Here is a 16988-nt window from a genome sequence, read left to right as displayed (position 1 = left end):
CATATGCACTTGCGTAAAGACCCAAGGTAGTGTAAAATACTTAAATATAACGTTTCATTATAATAGTGATCAAAAAAAAAAAAAAAACCTAACCATTAAGTTTACACAACCCTTGAAAAATTCGATGCCCAATGAAAGAAAAAAGATAAATTTTCATTTTAAACCGAATCGAGAGCAACTACTTATGGCATGACCGAAAGCAAAAAAAAAACTACTTATGGCATGTTATTCGCTGAAAAAATCTAAAAATAGAATTTGCAATGTTAACTTCAATAATAGATATAGCTTAACCTAATCCACGGGTGAGATCATGATGATACCGGGTGCCGCGAAATCTTCCGTGACCGAGAGGTTGCCTAGAGAAAGAGCCATCTGACCCATATAATCGTCTACCCAGATTGTTACAAGAATAGAAACTTGAGTATCAACCTATAAGGAGTCAATACACGGATGGGTTATTAGGAGACAAAAGACTAGCCCAAGATTACAATAAATAAGCTAGCAAAAGAAAGTAACAGTTTTAGAAGCATTGAGAATTCATTTTCTTTTTTTCTTTTTTTTTCATATCTAGTAAGCTCAATGGACACAATGTAAAAGCTCATCATAGGGGGGTTTGTTGGACTAATTAATGTATAAATAAGTAGTGAATTGGACGTAAACCAAGAAGTACGGGAGGGTAACCAACAACACCATTAACAAATAGAAAGCACCTCAAATAAACCTCTTTTTACCTAAAATGAGACATCTGCCTAGAAATACTAAGGATTACAAATAGATGGTATTCAAGTATTTATGGTCCTTCAAATATTTAGACAAACTAGAAAATTGATGGTTGTGGCATATCATTAATCAAATTTTCCAAATCAGGTATACCTAACAAAAGCCACAAACACCACTACAACTCAAGCTACTAGAGACCTATAATGTACAAAACGATATATCAACGATAAAATGATGTCGCGACAACCCTTCAACAATGACTTGACAAATTGTATATTTCTAAGTCACAATAACTTAATAAGTTCCCCAAGTGCCTTACTTATTACTCATACTACTACAAGAAGAATCTAGCCTGGTTAATGGTTTAAGAAAATAGTAATGTCATCATATAAAACCCAATTTCAGTTTGAATCCAATATACAAAAACTAGCTCATCGATCAAATAGGATAACTTAGTCTACTTTTCAAGACAAACAAACTACATGGGTATTTGAGTAAAGCTATTTCTAACGAAAATGGGAACTAATGAACCAATTAAAACAACACCATTCATGTACTTTGAATCATAAACCATTTAAACATACATAAACAAGAAAAGAGGACAAACCTGAAGGTGGAGAATGAGGGAGAGATAAAAAGCCACAGGTACCTCGAGATGTGAATTGATGAATATGGGTATGAGATGGAGAAATGAGTGGCATCAATTCATCTCCGTATATTACTAGACCTCTGCTTGTTTTCTCTGCCATTTTGTCATATGAAGGCAGATTTAGAGTATTCTACCTTGAACTCAACTACAAAAAAACCAAATGCAAAAGGAAAAATTCAAAATTTAACTAAATCCCATTTCATAAATCATCAAAATTTATTAGAAAATAATTAAATAACCCAATTATTTACCTTGATGGGTTCAACCTCATGAAGTGTTACAAAACAATCTAAAAAATAACCGAAACAAAAGATTAGTAAATACGAAATCATAATTTGATTTTAACAACCGAAAAAAGAAGAGGTTTAGTATTTGGTTGAGTGTGAGTGCGATGAGTGAGGAGATTTGAGATTTGTGGGAGTGAGAGAGTGAGTGTAAAAAGAAGACAGAGGGGGAAGGAGTACTTGGGGCCGCAGTGGGAGAGCACGAGCGGCGAAACCCTAGATGATAAGAGATTTTAGAAGGTTGAGAAGAGAGAGGAGTTTTTATTTTAGTTTGAGAGTTTTTTTATTTTCTTCCCAGAATTTCCCTCATTCCCAAATTTATAATTTTTAGTTTATTATTATTATTTTTTTACACTGTTAACGTTTGCCTAACGATAAAATCTCGCTAACCAAAATAAATAAAACCGTTAGAAATTAATTCAAATCTCACTCATGAATTAAACTAACGCTTTACCATCATTTCTCACGGTAAAAAGTAGTAGGAATGCACTAACGGTAAAAAAAAAACTGTTACAAATTAAAAAAATGTAATGCGTTACAAATATCCCTGTTTTTGGTGTAGTGGAAGGCAATAGGGTGCCCAGGATTCACTCTGAGATACTGACTCATTTATAAGAATGAGCTAATTTACGTTCATTTACATCTAGCAAAAATTTCAAAAGGGTCCTCCCACTTCTAAATGAATGACCCATAGAAGATATTCAATCAAGGCTTCAGAAAGAATTAACAAATATGGATAAGGCAAACTATTTTTTTTACAGTATCTTATTTAATAATTTTGTTGATTTCTCTTTTTTATGATTCAACTGATGATAAAAACAAAAATTAAAATATTAAAGACAAGTCTCAAGTTGAAGCTACTGAGTCAATCACTCCAACACCACAATTAATTTTTCTTAAAAAACTTCAACATCAAATCGTCCATTATATAATTTACTATACTCAGCAACATATGTAAGAAGTACTGCACATTCAGGATTGGGTCATATGTATAACGCTTATGCTCCATCTTTTTAATTTGTGTTAGTACAATGTGTATGGATATAATGAACTGAACAGAAATGTGTTCAAATAACCATGTCCAAGGATCAGGTCGTAAAGGCTTCCACCTATGGATTATAAAGTATAAACCACCACAAGTTTCTGGGTTAACTAATTAAAACTTATAAATCAGAAAAACGATGCTTACAGTCCTCATGAAGATAAGCAATACATCCACTGAAAGAAAAGCCATCACCAATAGAAACAGGTGCATCAATCAAATAATCCTAGCAAAAAATCAATAGCAATTTCAGTTTCAACAACAGTAATAATGAAAATGAGTGAAAACCAATACCTCTATGTCTTCTTTTTTCGCTTTAGAATTCAGTGTGGGATTTTTCCTCTCAAAATTGAATTTCAATGGAGAAGCTGAGAATCTAGAATGTCGAACGAATGGAAACGGAAACGATACATTAGCTTAAGCTTGAAACGCCATGAATGTTGAAACTTAAAGAGTCATAACGTTTCAAAAAATACAGAATGAATTTTCATGGATAGGATTTCTTTGGTCTCAAGTTTTTATCGATTTCAAGTAATCGAGTGGCTGTGTAGTGTAGCAGGTCAAATTTGAAATACAATCCCGCTTAAAACATATGTTACGAAATTTGATGGGCCTAGGCCCAACACTAATAGTAAACATAGAGATTTCTAAAACCCAAAAGCTTCTACCTAATTAAAAAAAAAAACAATCTAATTTAAAATAAGGTGATTTAGTTTTAGGTCGTCCCAATAATATGGGTATTAACGTTAGACCCACATTTTTACATTTTTTAGCTTTAGGTAACCCTATCGTTAGTTAACCATCATTTACCAAGTTTGACCGTCTATTGTGGTGTGTCTGGTGTTGTGCACTTTCAAAATGCCACAACTACCACTCACGTTTTACACGTGCCCACACCATAAAACTCAAAATCCACATTTCAAATTACCCAACATGTGTCATAATCTTGGGTCCTAATAGAGTGGAAGCTGCAAAAAAGGAGAAGCTCACTGTTCCAAAATATCAAAATATAAGATATATACAAAACTAGAACCCTACTAAAAGTGAACTTTCAATCACTTAGTAAAACATAATCTATTAACCTAAAAAAAACAATTGAACTACACATATCGAAAAACCAAGTAGCCTATTTTCTTCATTTTCTCCATTATTTACAATTATTTATTGACTTCATTTTATTATGTCTATTACAGATAATGACGTATGAAAATTGCAGCTTATGTAAAAAAAAAATGCTAAAGGAAATTTTAGAAACGGGACTTAACATTCAACAAGATCCGGTCTACAACACAAAATTAGAGAGAGCAGACGATTCAAAAGCTAATCAGTAACATTAAAGGTACCGAAAGACTTATTCTTTAACAATGAAGACATCATAGTTAAAGAAATTGATGGAAGCACCACATATTCTGTTGCAAAAGCAGAGGATTCAGCAGCTTTTCCCACAATACAGTTTATAAAGGATGAACGTGATATGGAAATTGAAGACTTCAATTTCAAAGAATTTATAAAGAAAAAAATAGAAGTTGAAGAGAAACAGAATCAACTTGACATCCTCAAAAATATTATGCTAGATTGTTTGGTTGATGATAAACACAACAAAGATAAAATACATTATCTCGAATAAAAAATTAAAGAAATGAAGGGCATAGAGAGTTCCATAATAAAGAAAAGAAACCCATGAGAATTAGTACTTGAATACCAAAATTTTATTATGTTGGTCACATAATATTTTTTTTTCTGTTAAACGCTTATTTTAAACTTTAGATATGCATTAATTTCATTTATTTACTTCATTTGTAGCAAAATAATGTTGTTTTGAAATATATTCGTAGTTAATGTGCTATTCGAACTACACCATTACAAAAGAAGTCTTCTAATTTCACTGAAGTTCATGCCTAAAACGAATAAACCTAAAAATAGACGGACATTAATCCAAATTTATTGGAGGAAGCAATGAAAAATTAAATCTTGAGGATTCCGAACATCATCTCCCAATAAAAAAAAAAAAAACATATTTAGAAATATATATGGGCCTAAAAGAATGCCTAAAGATCAAGAACTGTGCTCTTTTATCTGTTTCGTCTTCAAAGATCGTGAGCAAACCATTTCCCATATACTTTTACCAAGAGCCAAACTATATCCAATAATATAAGCATATGTCATGGTATAAGTTTTTTCAAACTTGCAAAGTATCAAGACATATTACATTTCAAAACATAAAAAAATGCCCTAAAAACACATAAAACTAACAACAACAAGCTTTTAAAACTAAGAAAACAGCAGTTAGTATTTCTCATTCCAAATCCATAATCTGGAATATTACTACTGATGCAGGTCCACTATTAAACCTGTCAAATCAAACATAAAATATTCAATTCACCCAAAACATAAATTAGGATAAAGATAACACCCAAGTCCCCAACACATGCACATAGACAACTCAGCCCATTTTCTCTTAAGTATCTTAAGCAATTGGACTAAAACAATATTTGACTAAAGAAACTTACCCATCCATGGCGTCTACAGTAGTAGATAAGTAAGACTACAATAAATATGAAACCAAAAGAATAGAGAGCGACAACTAGGAGTTTAGGGAAAATTGGTTTGTAGCTGGAGGTGTAAAGAATGATGACGAAATAAATTCTACACTTTAACCGAAACAAACTTCAAACATCATAAAATCATATTTAGACAAATGTTTACAATGTCTTATTTTCAAAGCGATAAATTTTACATCGCACCGAGCCACTTATTTAACATTTTAACCTACTATTTAAATCTATGATGTATCGTAACTCCTAATAAGTGCAAATTTATACATCAAAGTTAAGATAGTTGTTAATCCTAATAATTCAAACAACCCACCATTCGTTAGACTTAAAAACCAATGACAAATGAAATAAACGAAATAAACCGAAAAAATAAATTTAAACATCGAGTACCAATATAGAAAGGAAAATAGTAATGTTGCTCCAAAATACAAACTTATGCCCTGTTGGCAAATGACACCGAGTAATATATGCGTACTTCTTTGCTCCATAGACAAACATAAAGATAGACGTAAAGTATATTGAACCACATAAAACTGTGTTTAGAATGTACAAGGAGGTAACACTTGCCTAGAATGCATCAAATTATTCCCGCCCTTACTTATAAATTCACCATTCCTTATAAAACCTCAAGCCAAGTTTATCAACATAGTGAGGCCAGTGATTTCAGCATGGTCATAAGGTAAGTGTCATGGCACAAAATATTCATGTTGGTTTACTTACAGAATGAAGTTAGGCCTCTTCAAAGTTTTTTTTTTTTTACTTTGAGATTTCTATCACAAACTTAAAGCTTGCTTTTGAACTTTTATTCAGTTGTTTAAAGACATCTCACTCACTTCACCCCTATTTTTCCTTTCACGAATACGTAAAAGAGAGGCACTCCCATAAAAGCACTCCAAGTTCAACTCTTTTTCAGTAGCCGTCTTCAAACAATGAAGAAAATAGGTACCCTCTTTGTTCTCGATTGATTATATAGTGGTTCTTTAATCATAGATAATTAGACAGTAACTCAACCACATTGTGACTGAGCAGAGCAAATAATTTTGAAGCAATAGGTGAATAGCAATAATTTTCTAACTTCTTATTTGCATCTCTTTAATCAATTGAAGCACGATTACCATTTATTTTTTAAGTTAAAGGTATAATCATCATGGAACAACAAACATAAGTAGAAATTCATAGAGCAAGACTTCGGGAGCAATTGCGCGCTCAAAATCTTGAGAATATTGAGGTATATTTTTTACTCATAGCATGACTTCTCGGTTCTTACAGACTTTTGTTAGCATCTACAGTCTAAAAAGTAACAAACTTATTATGAGTTGTTATTTTTATATTATTTATCTTATTCCTTATATTGTTTGTTTAAATCAATTTTTGTCACTTTTGGACCTAATGTATTATTATTAGCATTCAGGAAGGAAAAAAATAACAAATGTAAACGATTACAATGTTTCTCGAATTCAACTTCTTCAGCTCTTTCTCAACATTCCATCTCATAGTACACCAAACGGAAATAGAAATTCATAGAGCAAGACTTTGGGAGCAATTCCGCGTTCAAAATGCTGAAAATATTGAGGTATCTTTTTTTTTAATCATCCACTTCTTCTGTACTTTTGTTAGCCTCTACAGTCGAAAAAGTAAAAAAAAAATAATATCTTCGTAAACTAAGCTATAAAATAACTGTTTCTTTCTACTGTAGTATGAAGAATTTTTCATCTAATTCATAGAATATTAACCATCATGTATTAATAATTGAGAGGTAATTGCTCTTGGACATGTCATGCTATCAATTTTTAATACTACTTAAGATGCATTGAGAATTCTTATTCTATATATTGTGAAACAAACATTTCATATTCTATGTTTGTTTTTATAGTTATTCATTTGTAAGTTGTTGGTTAAACTATTAATAATGTTTAAAACAGTTTTGACAATTTTCATATGCATGTATTAATATTAGCATTCATGTTTTTTTTTTCTTCTTTCTAAAAGAAATATTTTTCATCTTATTCCTTATATTGTAAAAGTATATGTTTGTTTAAATCAATTTTTGACACTTAATTTCTCTATTAGCATTCAGAAGGAAAAGAAATAACAACATAAACGTTTACAATGTTTTCGAAGTCTACTTCTTCAACTCTTTCTCAACATACTATCTCACGAGGGTTAGTACCTACTTACGGCAACAATTGGCTCAACATTTCGCCAAGAAAAAGAATCAGATGCAATGAGTATTCACCTCTCCAATGGATGTAGATGTACCTACTTTATAGAAAGGAAAACATTATCTTGGTTGAATGGATGTGCAATGTGAATTACGTTCGCCCCTACATTGGAAAGATGAACAACTATCAAAGTCAACCAAAACAGACCTCTATTTGGGATGTGTTGTTTACAAGGAAAGATCAAATTGCCTTTACTTTCTCGCGAATCCTTTTAAATCATTGTATGAAGGATCTAATGCCAATGCGAGGTCATTTCACAAGACATTCGGTCATACAATGCGTGTAATGCTTTTACAAGTCTTGGTGTTAATCCGGACATACGCGTGTATTGCATGGGCGTGGTCCAATATCATTTGTTATACACTTAAATACTCTACCATAGAGTCGATCATACATAATCGAAATAGCAAAAGAGATGCATTGATAACATTTCTTCACGTAAACAATTTGTTGTTTGCTCTTACTTTCAGCCATTACAAAATTTTATAAATTTACACCATTTACATTAAAAAATTGAAAAATAACATCATTTCCAATCAACAACAAGTTCTATGTACAACGAAAGAGTTGTGGGATAATGCAACCCAGAATAACCTTTCTCCTCAAATCCTACAGTTTTCGACCACCTTTAATTGACACCTCTACTCTGTCCATAATCAATTATTTCCCAATTGATTTACATAAACACACAAAATATAGTTGATAATGGATGCAAACTTGAAAAGATTAACACTTTTTTCCTAGAAAGTAAGAAACCATTACTAAATGCTCAATCATAATTTATTCATAGTGTAGCCAAGTATCATTATCTAATAACTAGATTGAAACAATATTACGTGACAGCAAGATATACTAATTGATGATATTCATAGGAATTACATCAAAAATATTGTGAAACTCAATATAATATTCATATCTCATAGCTCTACATATAATATGTGGATAACAGTTACACAACCGAACTTAAGAAGATAAAGAACCGTCCACATAAAAAAATTAAGTAAAAGAAAATATAATATGCATATCTCATAGCTTTACATAGAATATGTGGATAACAGTTACACAACCGAACTGGAAAAGACAAAGAACAACACACATAAAAAATAAAGTAAAAACCAAGATAATATTTATACCTCATAGCTCCACATAGGTATTATAATTTTCATAATAATTGTATATAACGGCACCCGTTCATAGAACGGGTTCGAAAACTAGTTCAAGATACATGTATCAAACCATGTTTAAAGAAACACTTAAAACTACATCCACCTGTACCAATATTTGAAAGAGTATCAACTCAAGATTGCAACATTGGAGGCTACCCCATTCCAACAAAAACAATTCTCTTTATTAACAATTGGTGACCAAAATAAATTGGAAAGATTTTCTAGAAAGGTTCAAAGTCTAATTTGAAAATTAACATCTGAGTTTTACATAGTAGTGGTACATCTGTAATGCAATTGATAAATAACAGAAAATAAAAGAAAATTGTAACAAAAGAGAAAGGTGAATAATCGATCAAAGAATGACCTCTTTATTGGAACCTAATTGCCCTAGCCCCTAGTGTGATGATTCATTGTTCTACTACTACTTCTACATGCTTGGGAAGCCCCTAATGAAGTCTACTATACTGCTATAGGTTTTGTTGATTCACTTTTTTAAGGATTATCCATTAAATAAAATATGCATATTATATACACAACTTGATACAAGTCACAGCTCTCTTATTGTAAACACCGAAACGATTATTGTTATTACTTCCTAAACATAATAACAAGATAACTGCAATCTTGCAATCTGACCTTATCTCCAAAGATCATGCAATTAAATTTCTTATCCCCACCAAAATAAAGAAGAACAAAAAAAAATACAGAAATACATATGCATAATTAAATAACATTGCTAAAATACTAAATTACTACGATAAAACTTACGTGGTAGTTATCATAATGGATGTCCGAAGAATCCACGGCAACTAGAACGGGGCTACTTTGAAGAGCAAGTATAATTTTCAACACAGAAGAAAGAGAGTCATAGACATAATCCTTGATTAAAACCCTCGGTTTCAACATCTATGAACAAAACCAAATAATATAACATTTTTATCATACAAAGCAAATAAAAGTAAAAAGTAACATACAAAGCACAAAAAACAATAAAAGAGACAAATATTACATTTTTCAATGATTGGCAGTAACACGGCGAAGGATGTACTTTGTCATGGTAAGGATAGTCATTTTCCATATACAACCCATTGGCTTTGATATATTCCCACATATCACCACTTCCAATACCATCAACACCAGAAAACGTTTCTGAGCAGTCAATACCTTGCCGAATAGACAGTTCTACTTTCTCTCCTGTTTTGAGGAAGTATCTACTCTCAATAACATATGCTGCTTGGTAAAACCCGCAACATTGGCACTTCTGGGGGATAACTTGCCTAGGAGGAGCCACCACATAGAGTGGCCAATCATGAACAGGGTTAGCTATAGGGAAGGGCAAGATATTCATAGGTTCAACTCTGAAAACCTATTGGCAACCAGTCCACCGGGATTCACATGCATTGATGGCTTTTGCAAACGTTCACTGTCACCATTCATCCTGTTCAGCAGGCCAACAGCAGCAATCCTGGTAAAACCTTTCAACATCAAGCGTGACATGGTACCTGACAAGGAACCAGCATAACAAGTTTACACAAGCTACTGAAGTGGTAATCTATAAACCCATTAAACACACATCGGCAACTGAAGCACTTATCAAAAAATCCATAAGACACAATATTTGACCTGTCACTCTTGTTGACTGTTAGATAATGACTATATTATTAACCCACTGCCTGCATAATAATCTTGGGGATCATAAGCATCCACTATTAAGAATAAACTAGCCCTTAGAATGTAATATAGAAATGGTTTGGACGTGAAATGGATGACGAGGTACGGATGCAGAATTGATAATGCATGAATAAAACCACTAAGCCACCAAAAAATAAAAACAGTACGACATTTCTGCCTTCTTTAGTGACTGTTCTCTTGAAGTGAAAATAAATATGAACACAAGAATCTATGTTACAGCCTCAAAACAGATTCGGCCAACGGAAAACAAACTTTGACAGCCTTTGCTCAAAGTGAAAATCAGATTCGACTGACCTTAAGTTCAAAGAATAAATCTGACACTATTGACTCAATTTCTGTGGTAGTAAAAATATAACTATACATTAACCCCTATATACAGTCTGACACTATTAAGTCTGGCACTGAGTCTACAATCCTTATGAGCCACTACATCAATTCCACTTCAATATCAAGTCATAACGAAAATACTTTTCTTCTAATTTGTCAAATGTATCAAATATTCTCATAATAAATGCATCGAAAGTACAACACGATTTTAAATGTACTAAATGCACCACCACAAAATAAGAAATTACTAAATTAGTCTTGGTAGTACACATTGTTTGACATTATTGAGACCTATCTTTACAAACAAGGTAAATACTAAGGATTTGCTTGGCTATGCTCAGTTTATACTACAAAGTTCAGCTAGTGGGAGAATCAATTACACGAATACACACAAATAAGGACAAGGTACACACACACCAGCAAAAACAAATCACTTTCGAAGCAATTAATAGAAGTAGATTACACTAAGGGGGGTGCTTCTTGTTTTGGCTCAAGTTAAAAGAGGAACTTATAAGACATAATTTTATAAGAGGGTCTTATAAGATGTAAAGCAAAACCTTTTTTTTTTTTGTTTCTTTTTAAGTTACCCTAATATTCACTTCAAAAAAAAAAAAAAAAAAAAAAAAAAAAAAAAAAACAAACACAACATCTTATAGTTGGTAATTTGATAAACATTAACCTTGTTTTACATCACATTTAAATCCATATACTAGCATAAAAACTACAGAGAAACAATCACATAGACAGTTCACATATCTTATGAGCGTAAATTAGAAACCAAACAAGCAAATAATAGACATAATTTTGTCTAACGTGACAATGAGAGATAAGGCCATTAAAACATCCACATTTCCTAATACATGCTCAAGTACCAAATCCACAACAAGACACAAAAAAAGTGGAAACAAATTATTTCCTGACCAGTCATGACCTTAACCCTAATAGCAAGTTTTCTAGTCTCCAAGATGACCTCAAAAGAGCTTTTAGAACTCATCTACATTATCTTGTTCTTATACATCTTGGATTGTTAACGTAACTAGATTGTTTCAGAAATGAAATAACAGTCAAATACTGTGTAAAAGATAGTCCTGCACAAAAAGAACTTCTCATACACCAGAAAAGCGATAAAATAACCCCAAAACGGCACATTAAAATTGATACTGATGTTCCATACAGTTTGCAATTTCATCCACTAGTACCCATGGGAAGAAAAATTTACTAGCAAAACTTGTAACAAAACATACATGATAATTATGTTCCCAATAGGCCAAAACTAAAATTACACTACAAACAGAACCAGTTAAGTCCACCAAAAGGTTACACAGGTATGAACCAACAAACTTACAGTTGAATAAAGAAACAAACAGGAATTTTTAAATCCACCGATAGTCTGATACAGTACAATATGTACCATAATGTGATATTCCTTCACAAAAGTCGAACGCTTGTCAAAACAAGGTTTGATAAAAGTCAGAAGCTATGTTTGATAATCAACTTATACTTCTCTTCAGGTAGAACATAAACTTTGTTATCTTTTGCTCAAACTGAAATAACCCTAACTGACACTGAAGTTTAAGGAATAACTCACTCTATTAAGTCAATTTTATGTGGTAGTAAGTGTATAATATACTACAACAAGAATTTAATTATTGGAAAAAAAGAAGAGAATAAATATTAAAACATGCATTTTAATCAATCAAGAATATTGTAAAAAGGTCGATTGAATGTAGAAAATATGCTCACATATTTTTGAAACAGTCACTGGCTCATCGAATGAAGGAGGTGATTCGAGTTAGTATAAAAGTAATGGGAAAGTATATGTTCCTGTGCTGAGCAATTATAAGGAAGGATTTGGACGAAGTGTATATGAAAATTTGTGGTTTCTGCACACTAATGCAACTCGGAAGACATGAATACACGGAACATAGCTTAAAATTTTCTGACAGATTAATCGAAAACTCTGATGGCAATTAAACTGCATAATGGTATATTGTAGGCTAGACTACTTACCAAACCTTGTGAAAATGGACTTTCAAGTTAACATAAAAACATGACTAAATAGCATCTTATTCAGCACGCAGTCGAGTCATATTTAGTCGAATCAGGGGCCTATATTATATTATAAACTGATTTGGGGTAACAGTTATAAACTTGTAATATACCTAAAAAAATAACAACATAATTAACTATATAAGGTGTTTAACATGAATTTGGCAACCTCAATATAATCTACAAACAAACAAACAAACCCATCACCAAAATTTCAACAATCCAAAACCTTAAAATAAAATTATTACCTCTTAAAGAATCTGGCAAGACCGAAATCTTGGCCGAGGCAGTTATTAAATATCGTAAGAAATCTTCTAGAAATTTGTCGTCACGGTGGGCAGCGAAGATGGAGATGAAACGAATAATATGCGTAGATGAGGAAGTGCGTTTTTGGAAATTGAAAAGTGGGGTTAGTGTTTCAGTGAAGGATGAGAAGAAAAGTGAAGATGAAGAATTGAGTAAGGAGAGTTGGGAGTTTGAGTGCTCTACGATGAGTTTTGAACAAAATAATTGATCCGCACTCAACCGCCGTTTGATCTTGCTCCCAACTCTCCTTACTCTATTGTAGTGCGTTATTTTATGTGTTATTTTGTCCTGTAGTGCGAAAAAAAACCCTAGCTTATTAGATAGATTAGTGAATGCCCGTGCTACCAAGACTCTAAACACATTGTTTTTGGACAACACACCAAAAAGACCATTTCTATGGTAGTATTGGATTGATGATATAACTATTTCCAACAGTTTTATACTTCATAATCATTTCATCGCGATACTCAAGTGAGCTTAATGATTGCAATTCTATGCATTTCATTTATCACAAACCAACTCATTACACATACCCTTACACATTCATTAATTCAACACATATCGAGGAATGAGAATGAGGAAAATAAGGGGAGAGAGTCTTCAATTAAGAGCATCATCACCATTTTTTTTTAAATAAAAAATCTAGCATGATCTCCTTTATATTTTCAATATTTCAAAACCTAAATCTGTCATAACACGAAAATCACACAATACAATTCTCATAGATCAACCATACCAAAATATATAACTTCATATTTATACATAACAATAATTACTTCTAAAACTTAATAGCATTGTCATACTCATTTAATTTAACATAAGACTAATAATAGTATTATTACAAATAAAAACAGCATAATTACCCATAATTGTAACAAATGTAGGCTGCGAAGATGGAGAAAAATACGTTATCTCTGCGTTTTTCATTCTATTTTGCTCATCAAGTTGATTGGATTCACAAATTCTTGTCATTCAAAGTCGATTAATAAAAGTCCAAATCTTTATGCTTTTGATTCTTCATATAGGGTTTTAATATTCCATTCTATCCCGACCGTGTTTTAAGTGAAACGACTTTGTATTACTGATGGTAGTGAAGATGTGTGCGTAATCTTGCCGCGGATGTTGAAGATGTGTGCGTAATCTCGCTTCTGATTACATGAGTTTAATCATTGGAAACATGCATTTTAATCATCAAGAATATTGTAAAAGGGTCGATTGAATGTAGAAAATATGCTCACACATTTCCTTATTTCCCTCTTCATCATTTACACTATTAATTACAGCAACACTCACATTTCCTCATTTCCCTCTTCATCATTTATATTATTAATTACAACAACACTCACACATTTCCTCATTTCCCTCTTCATCATTTATGTTATTAATTACAACAACACAAATTTTAAACTTTAAATTGAAACGAAACAAACATTTAATAACGCTTAATCAATTTAGTTTTACAAAACCCAAACTAAAAACGCGTTACCTCATTCAAGGTGTGAGTGTATCATTTGAAAAAGGGAGAAGAGACTCGAAATCAGAAATTGGGCTTCTTTTCTTTTTGCACTCTCGTCTTTTATCTTTTTTGCTCTCTCCTCTTTCAACCTGTTTTGTGTTGTTGTGAAATAGAGTGAAAATGAAGCGAGCTGATTTGGCGGCTTCGCTAGTGAGAATTTCGAAAACAAATAAAAGTAATTGATCCGCACTCAGCAGCCGTTAGATCTTACTCAAAATGATCTGGACCATCCTTTGTGTGTTATTTTGTCTTGTAGTGGGGAAAAAAACCCTAACTTATTAGATAGATACTACATAGTTGACTTTAGTTCCTTTGGGAGGAACAATTTGCTCATTTACACACAAAAAAGAAAAGCTACATAGACCAGCAAAAAAAAATGCAATTTTGAAGGGACAAACTAAAGATGGAAAGTACCCATTGAAAAATGACAGTAGCTCAGTAGTAGCTCAAACCCTACAAAAAAAAACAACTACAAAGGGTGAACAAATGGTTCCAGCAGCTTGTAAAAAGGGTAGAGTAGGAAAAAAAAAGTATTATAGTACTCTTCATTGAAAAGAGTGAACAAATCTTTTCCTACAGAGTGAAACAAGTAGGAAAAAAAATCAACAAATCAAAGGAACAATAAAGGAAATCTACCTAGAAGTGAACAAATGGTTCTAGCAGCTCTAAAATGAGAAATGGGGTGAGCAACCCTAGAAATGAGCAAAGGTTCTTATTTATAGTGGTGGAACCACAATCCTACCTAGCTAAGGGTTGTTGCTGTTGTAGTGGACCAGGTGCAACAAAGCCCCCGGACCTTGACCTTCAGATCAATTGTTTGGGATTAAGGTCAGGTTTTAGGACCCTTTAGTTATATATGAACCCAAAAGAAAATAGAAAAAAGAAGGGGCCCAAAGCCCAGTATTTGAGCAAGCTCAAGATGATATAGATCAATTGCTTGGGCTTAAGGTCCATGTTTTGAGACCGTATAGTTATATGAACCCAAAAGAAAATAGAAAAAAGAAGGGGCCCAAAGCCCAGTATTTGAGTGAACCCACAAAAAAGATACAGAGAGAGAGAGAGAGAGAGAGAGAGTTGATTAATGATAACTTAGCATACCGGAGAAAATTGAAACCCCACCCCTCTTATTTACTAAAGTGCCATTTGCCATTTCCAGTTCTTCAAAGATAAATAAAAAGACATGATCATATTCAATTTAGACTTTAAAGGTAGAAACAGACTTCAATATCTTTTAAGCTAAAAGAAAGGGCATTACTGCTGTGTCAAAGGAAAAGAAGAACTCACCATCGTTTTTGTTTCAGTTTGAGAAGAAAGGTCCATCGTTGAGAAAATTCACACCCTTCTAAGTAATTCCACGCTCCTCCATGAAATTAATTAAATGAATATTGATTATTAATCTAAACAACCCCCGCTTGAGAAGAAACAAATAAAGAACCATTCTTTTTGCCTCTAAAAGACTCCAATTTTATTCTCCAGCTTTCTTCTCGATAAATTCTGAACACGGGCTCTTTCAAGAACCATACCACCACCACCGCCTCAGTTTGAGATGAAATATGTGTAAAAAAATCCATTCTTTTGAGAAAATCTTGTTCTTCTGCACACAATAGAACCCTTCGAGACGACTCACGCATCTTCCACCCCAATAAAGAGTGCAGATTTCTACGCCGCTTGATCTCTCTAATTCCAGCTCTCTCAGAAGAACAAAGAAGGCCACCATCGTCTCTGTTTGGGATGAATAAACTCCATATCGACTCAATTTCATCTTCTCAAAGAGAACTTCAAACCCTAGATCTATACTAAAGTCAATTATACACGCCCTGCCTCTCTCTCTCTCAGATGCCAAAGCCTAACCCCCCACACGCCTTCTTTCTCTCTCATAAAAAAAAATCTATATATAGAAAGAGAGCCTATCCACTGCTCTCGCGTTGTGTTTTCTTTTCGTGTTACGTTGTAATCTACTTTGACTTTTCGTGCCACGTTAATACGTTATCGTTCTTTTTTTTTTAAAAAAAAAAGCAAGATAAATTGGACGATGGATTTCGAGTGGTTGTTTTTTACTAATTTTTTTTTGGCAAAGATAATCTTTTATATTTTAACAACACGTTCAGTACAGACTACAGACTCCTTGGATTTTTTTTATTTTTTTTCTAATTGTAGTGTACTCGGACATTTTTTTTATTTCGCTCCTAGTAACCATTTTCATTCCTTGTGTGATTGTGTCCTTAGGTAGGGGTGATAAAAGGGCAAGGACGTGCTAGCCCGACCCTCAAACCATAAAAGCCCTCATGATTAAGGGCAGGGTCAGTCTATTTCTATTTTGGATTGAGGGTCGGGTCGAGTAGGGTCAAACATGAAAACTCAAGCCTTTAACCCACCCCTCGACGACTCGACCCTCATTTTTTAGGGCCAAATGAGAGCCGGGTCAAGCCCGATCTAATTATATTTTACTAGTTTACTTTT

At 32.8% G+C, this 16988-nt stretch overlaps 1 long non-coding RNA gene across 5 annotated transcripts; it reads right to left on the bottom strand.

Annotated features, from left to right (window-relative positions):
• Positions 1-320: 320 nt before the first annotated feature.
• On the bottom strand, positions 321-16398 carry LOC147476707 (uncharacterized). 5 transcript variants are annotated; one of them, XR_015207592.1, is made up of 8 exons: positions 15813-16392; positions 9648-10140; positions 9407-9544; positions 2990-3071; positions 2843-2921; positions 1621-1658; positions 1328-1514; positions 321-429 (listed from the first exon to the last, which is right to left on the bottom strand). It is a non-coding gene; the product is annotated as an uncharacterized LOC147476707 (long non-coding RNA). The 5 variants fall into 5 exon arrangements; XR_015207593.1 differs by lacking the exons at positions 321-429; positions 9648-10140; positions 15813-16392 and having other exon boundaries at positions 1365-1514; positions 9407-9570; XR_015207595.1 differs by lacking the exons at positions 321-429; positions 1328-1514; positions 1621-1658; ... (1 more) ...; positions 2990-3071; positions 9407-9544 and adding an exon at positions 14943-14981 and having other exon boundaries at positions 10003-10140; positions 15813-15952.
• Between the last annotated feature and the right edge of the window lie 590 nt (positions 16399-16988).

The sequence above is a fragment of the Coptis chinensis genome, chromosome 9 (assembly GCF_015680905.1).
Source record: "Coptis chinensis isolate HL-2020 chromosome 9, ASM1568090v1, whole genome shotgun sequence".
In the NCBI taxonomy this organism is placed as follows: domain Eukaryota; kingdom Viridiplantae; phylum Streptophyta; class Magnoliopsida; order Ranunculales; family Ranunculaceae; genus Coptis; species Coptis chinensis.
Note: the sequence above shows the minus strand (reverse complement) of the source record. Positions and strands in the feature narration are given on the sequence as shown.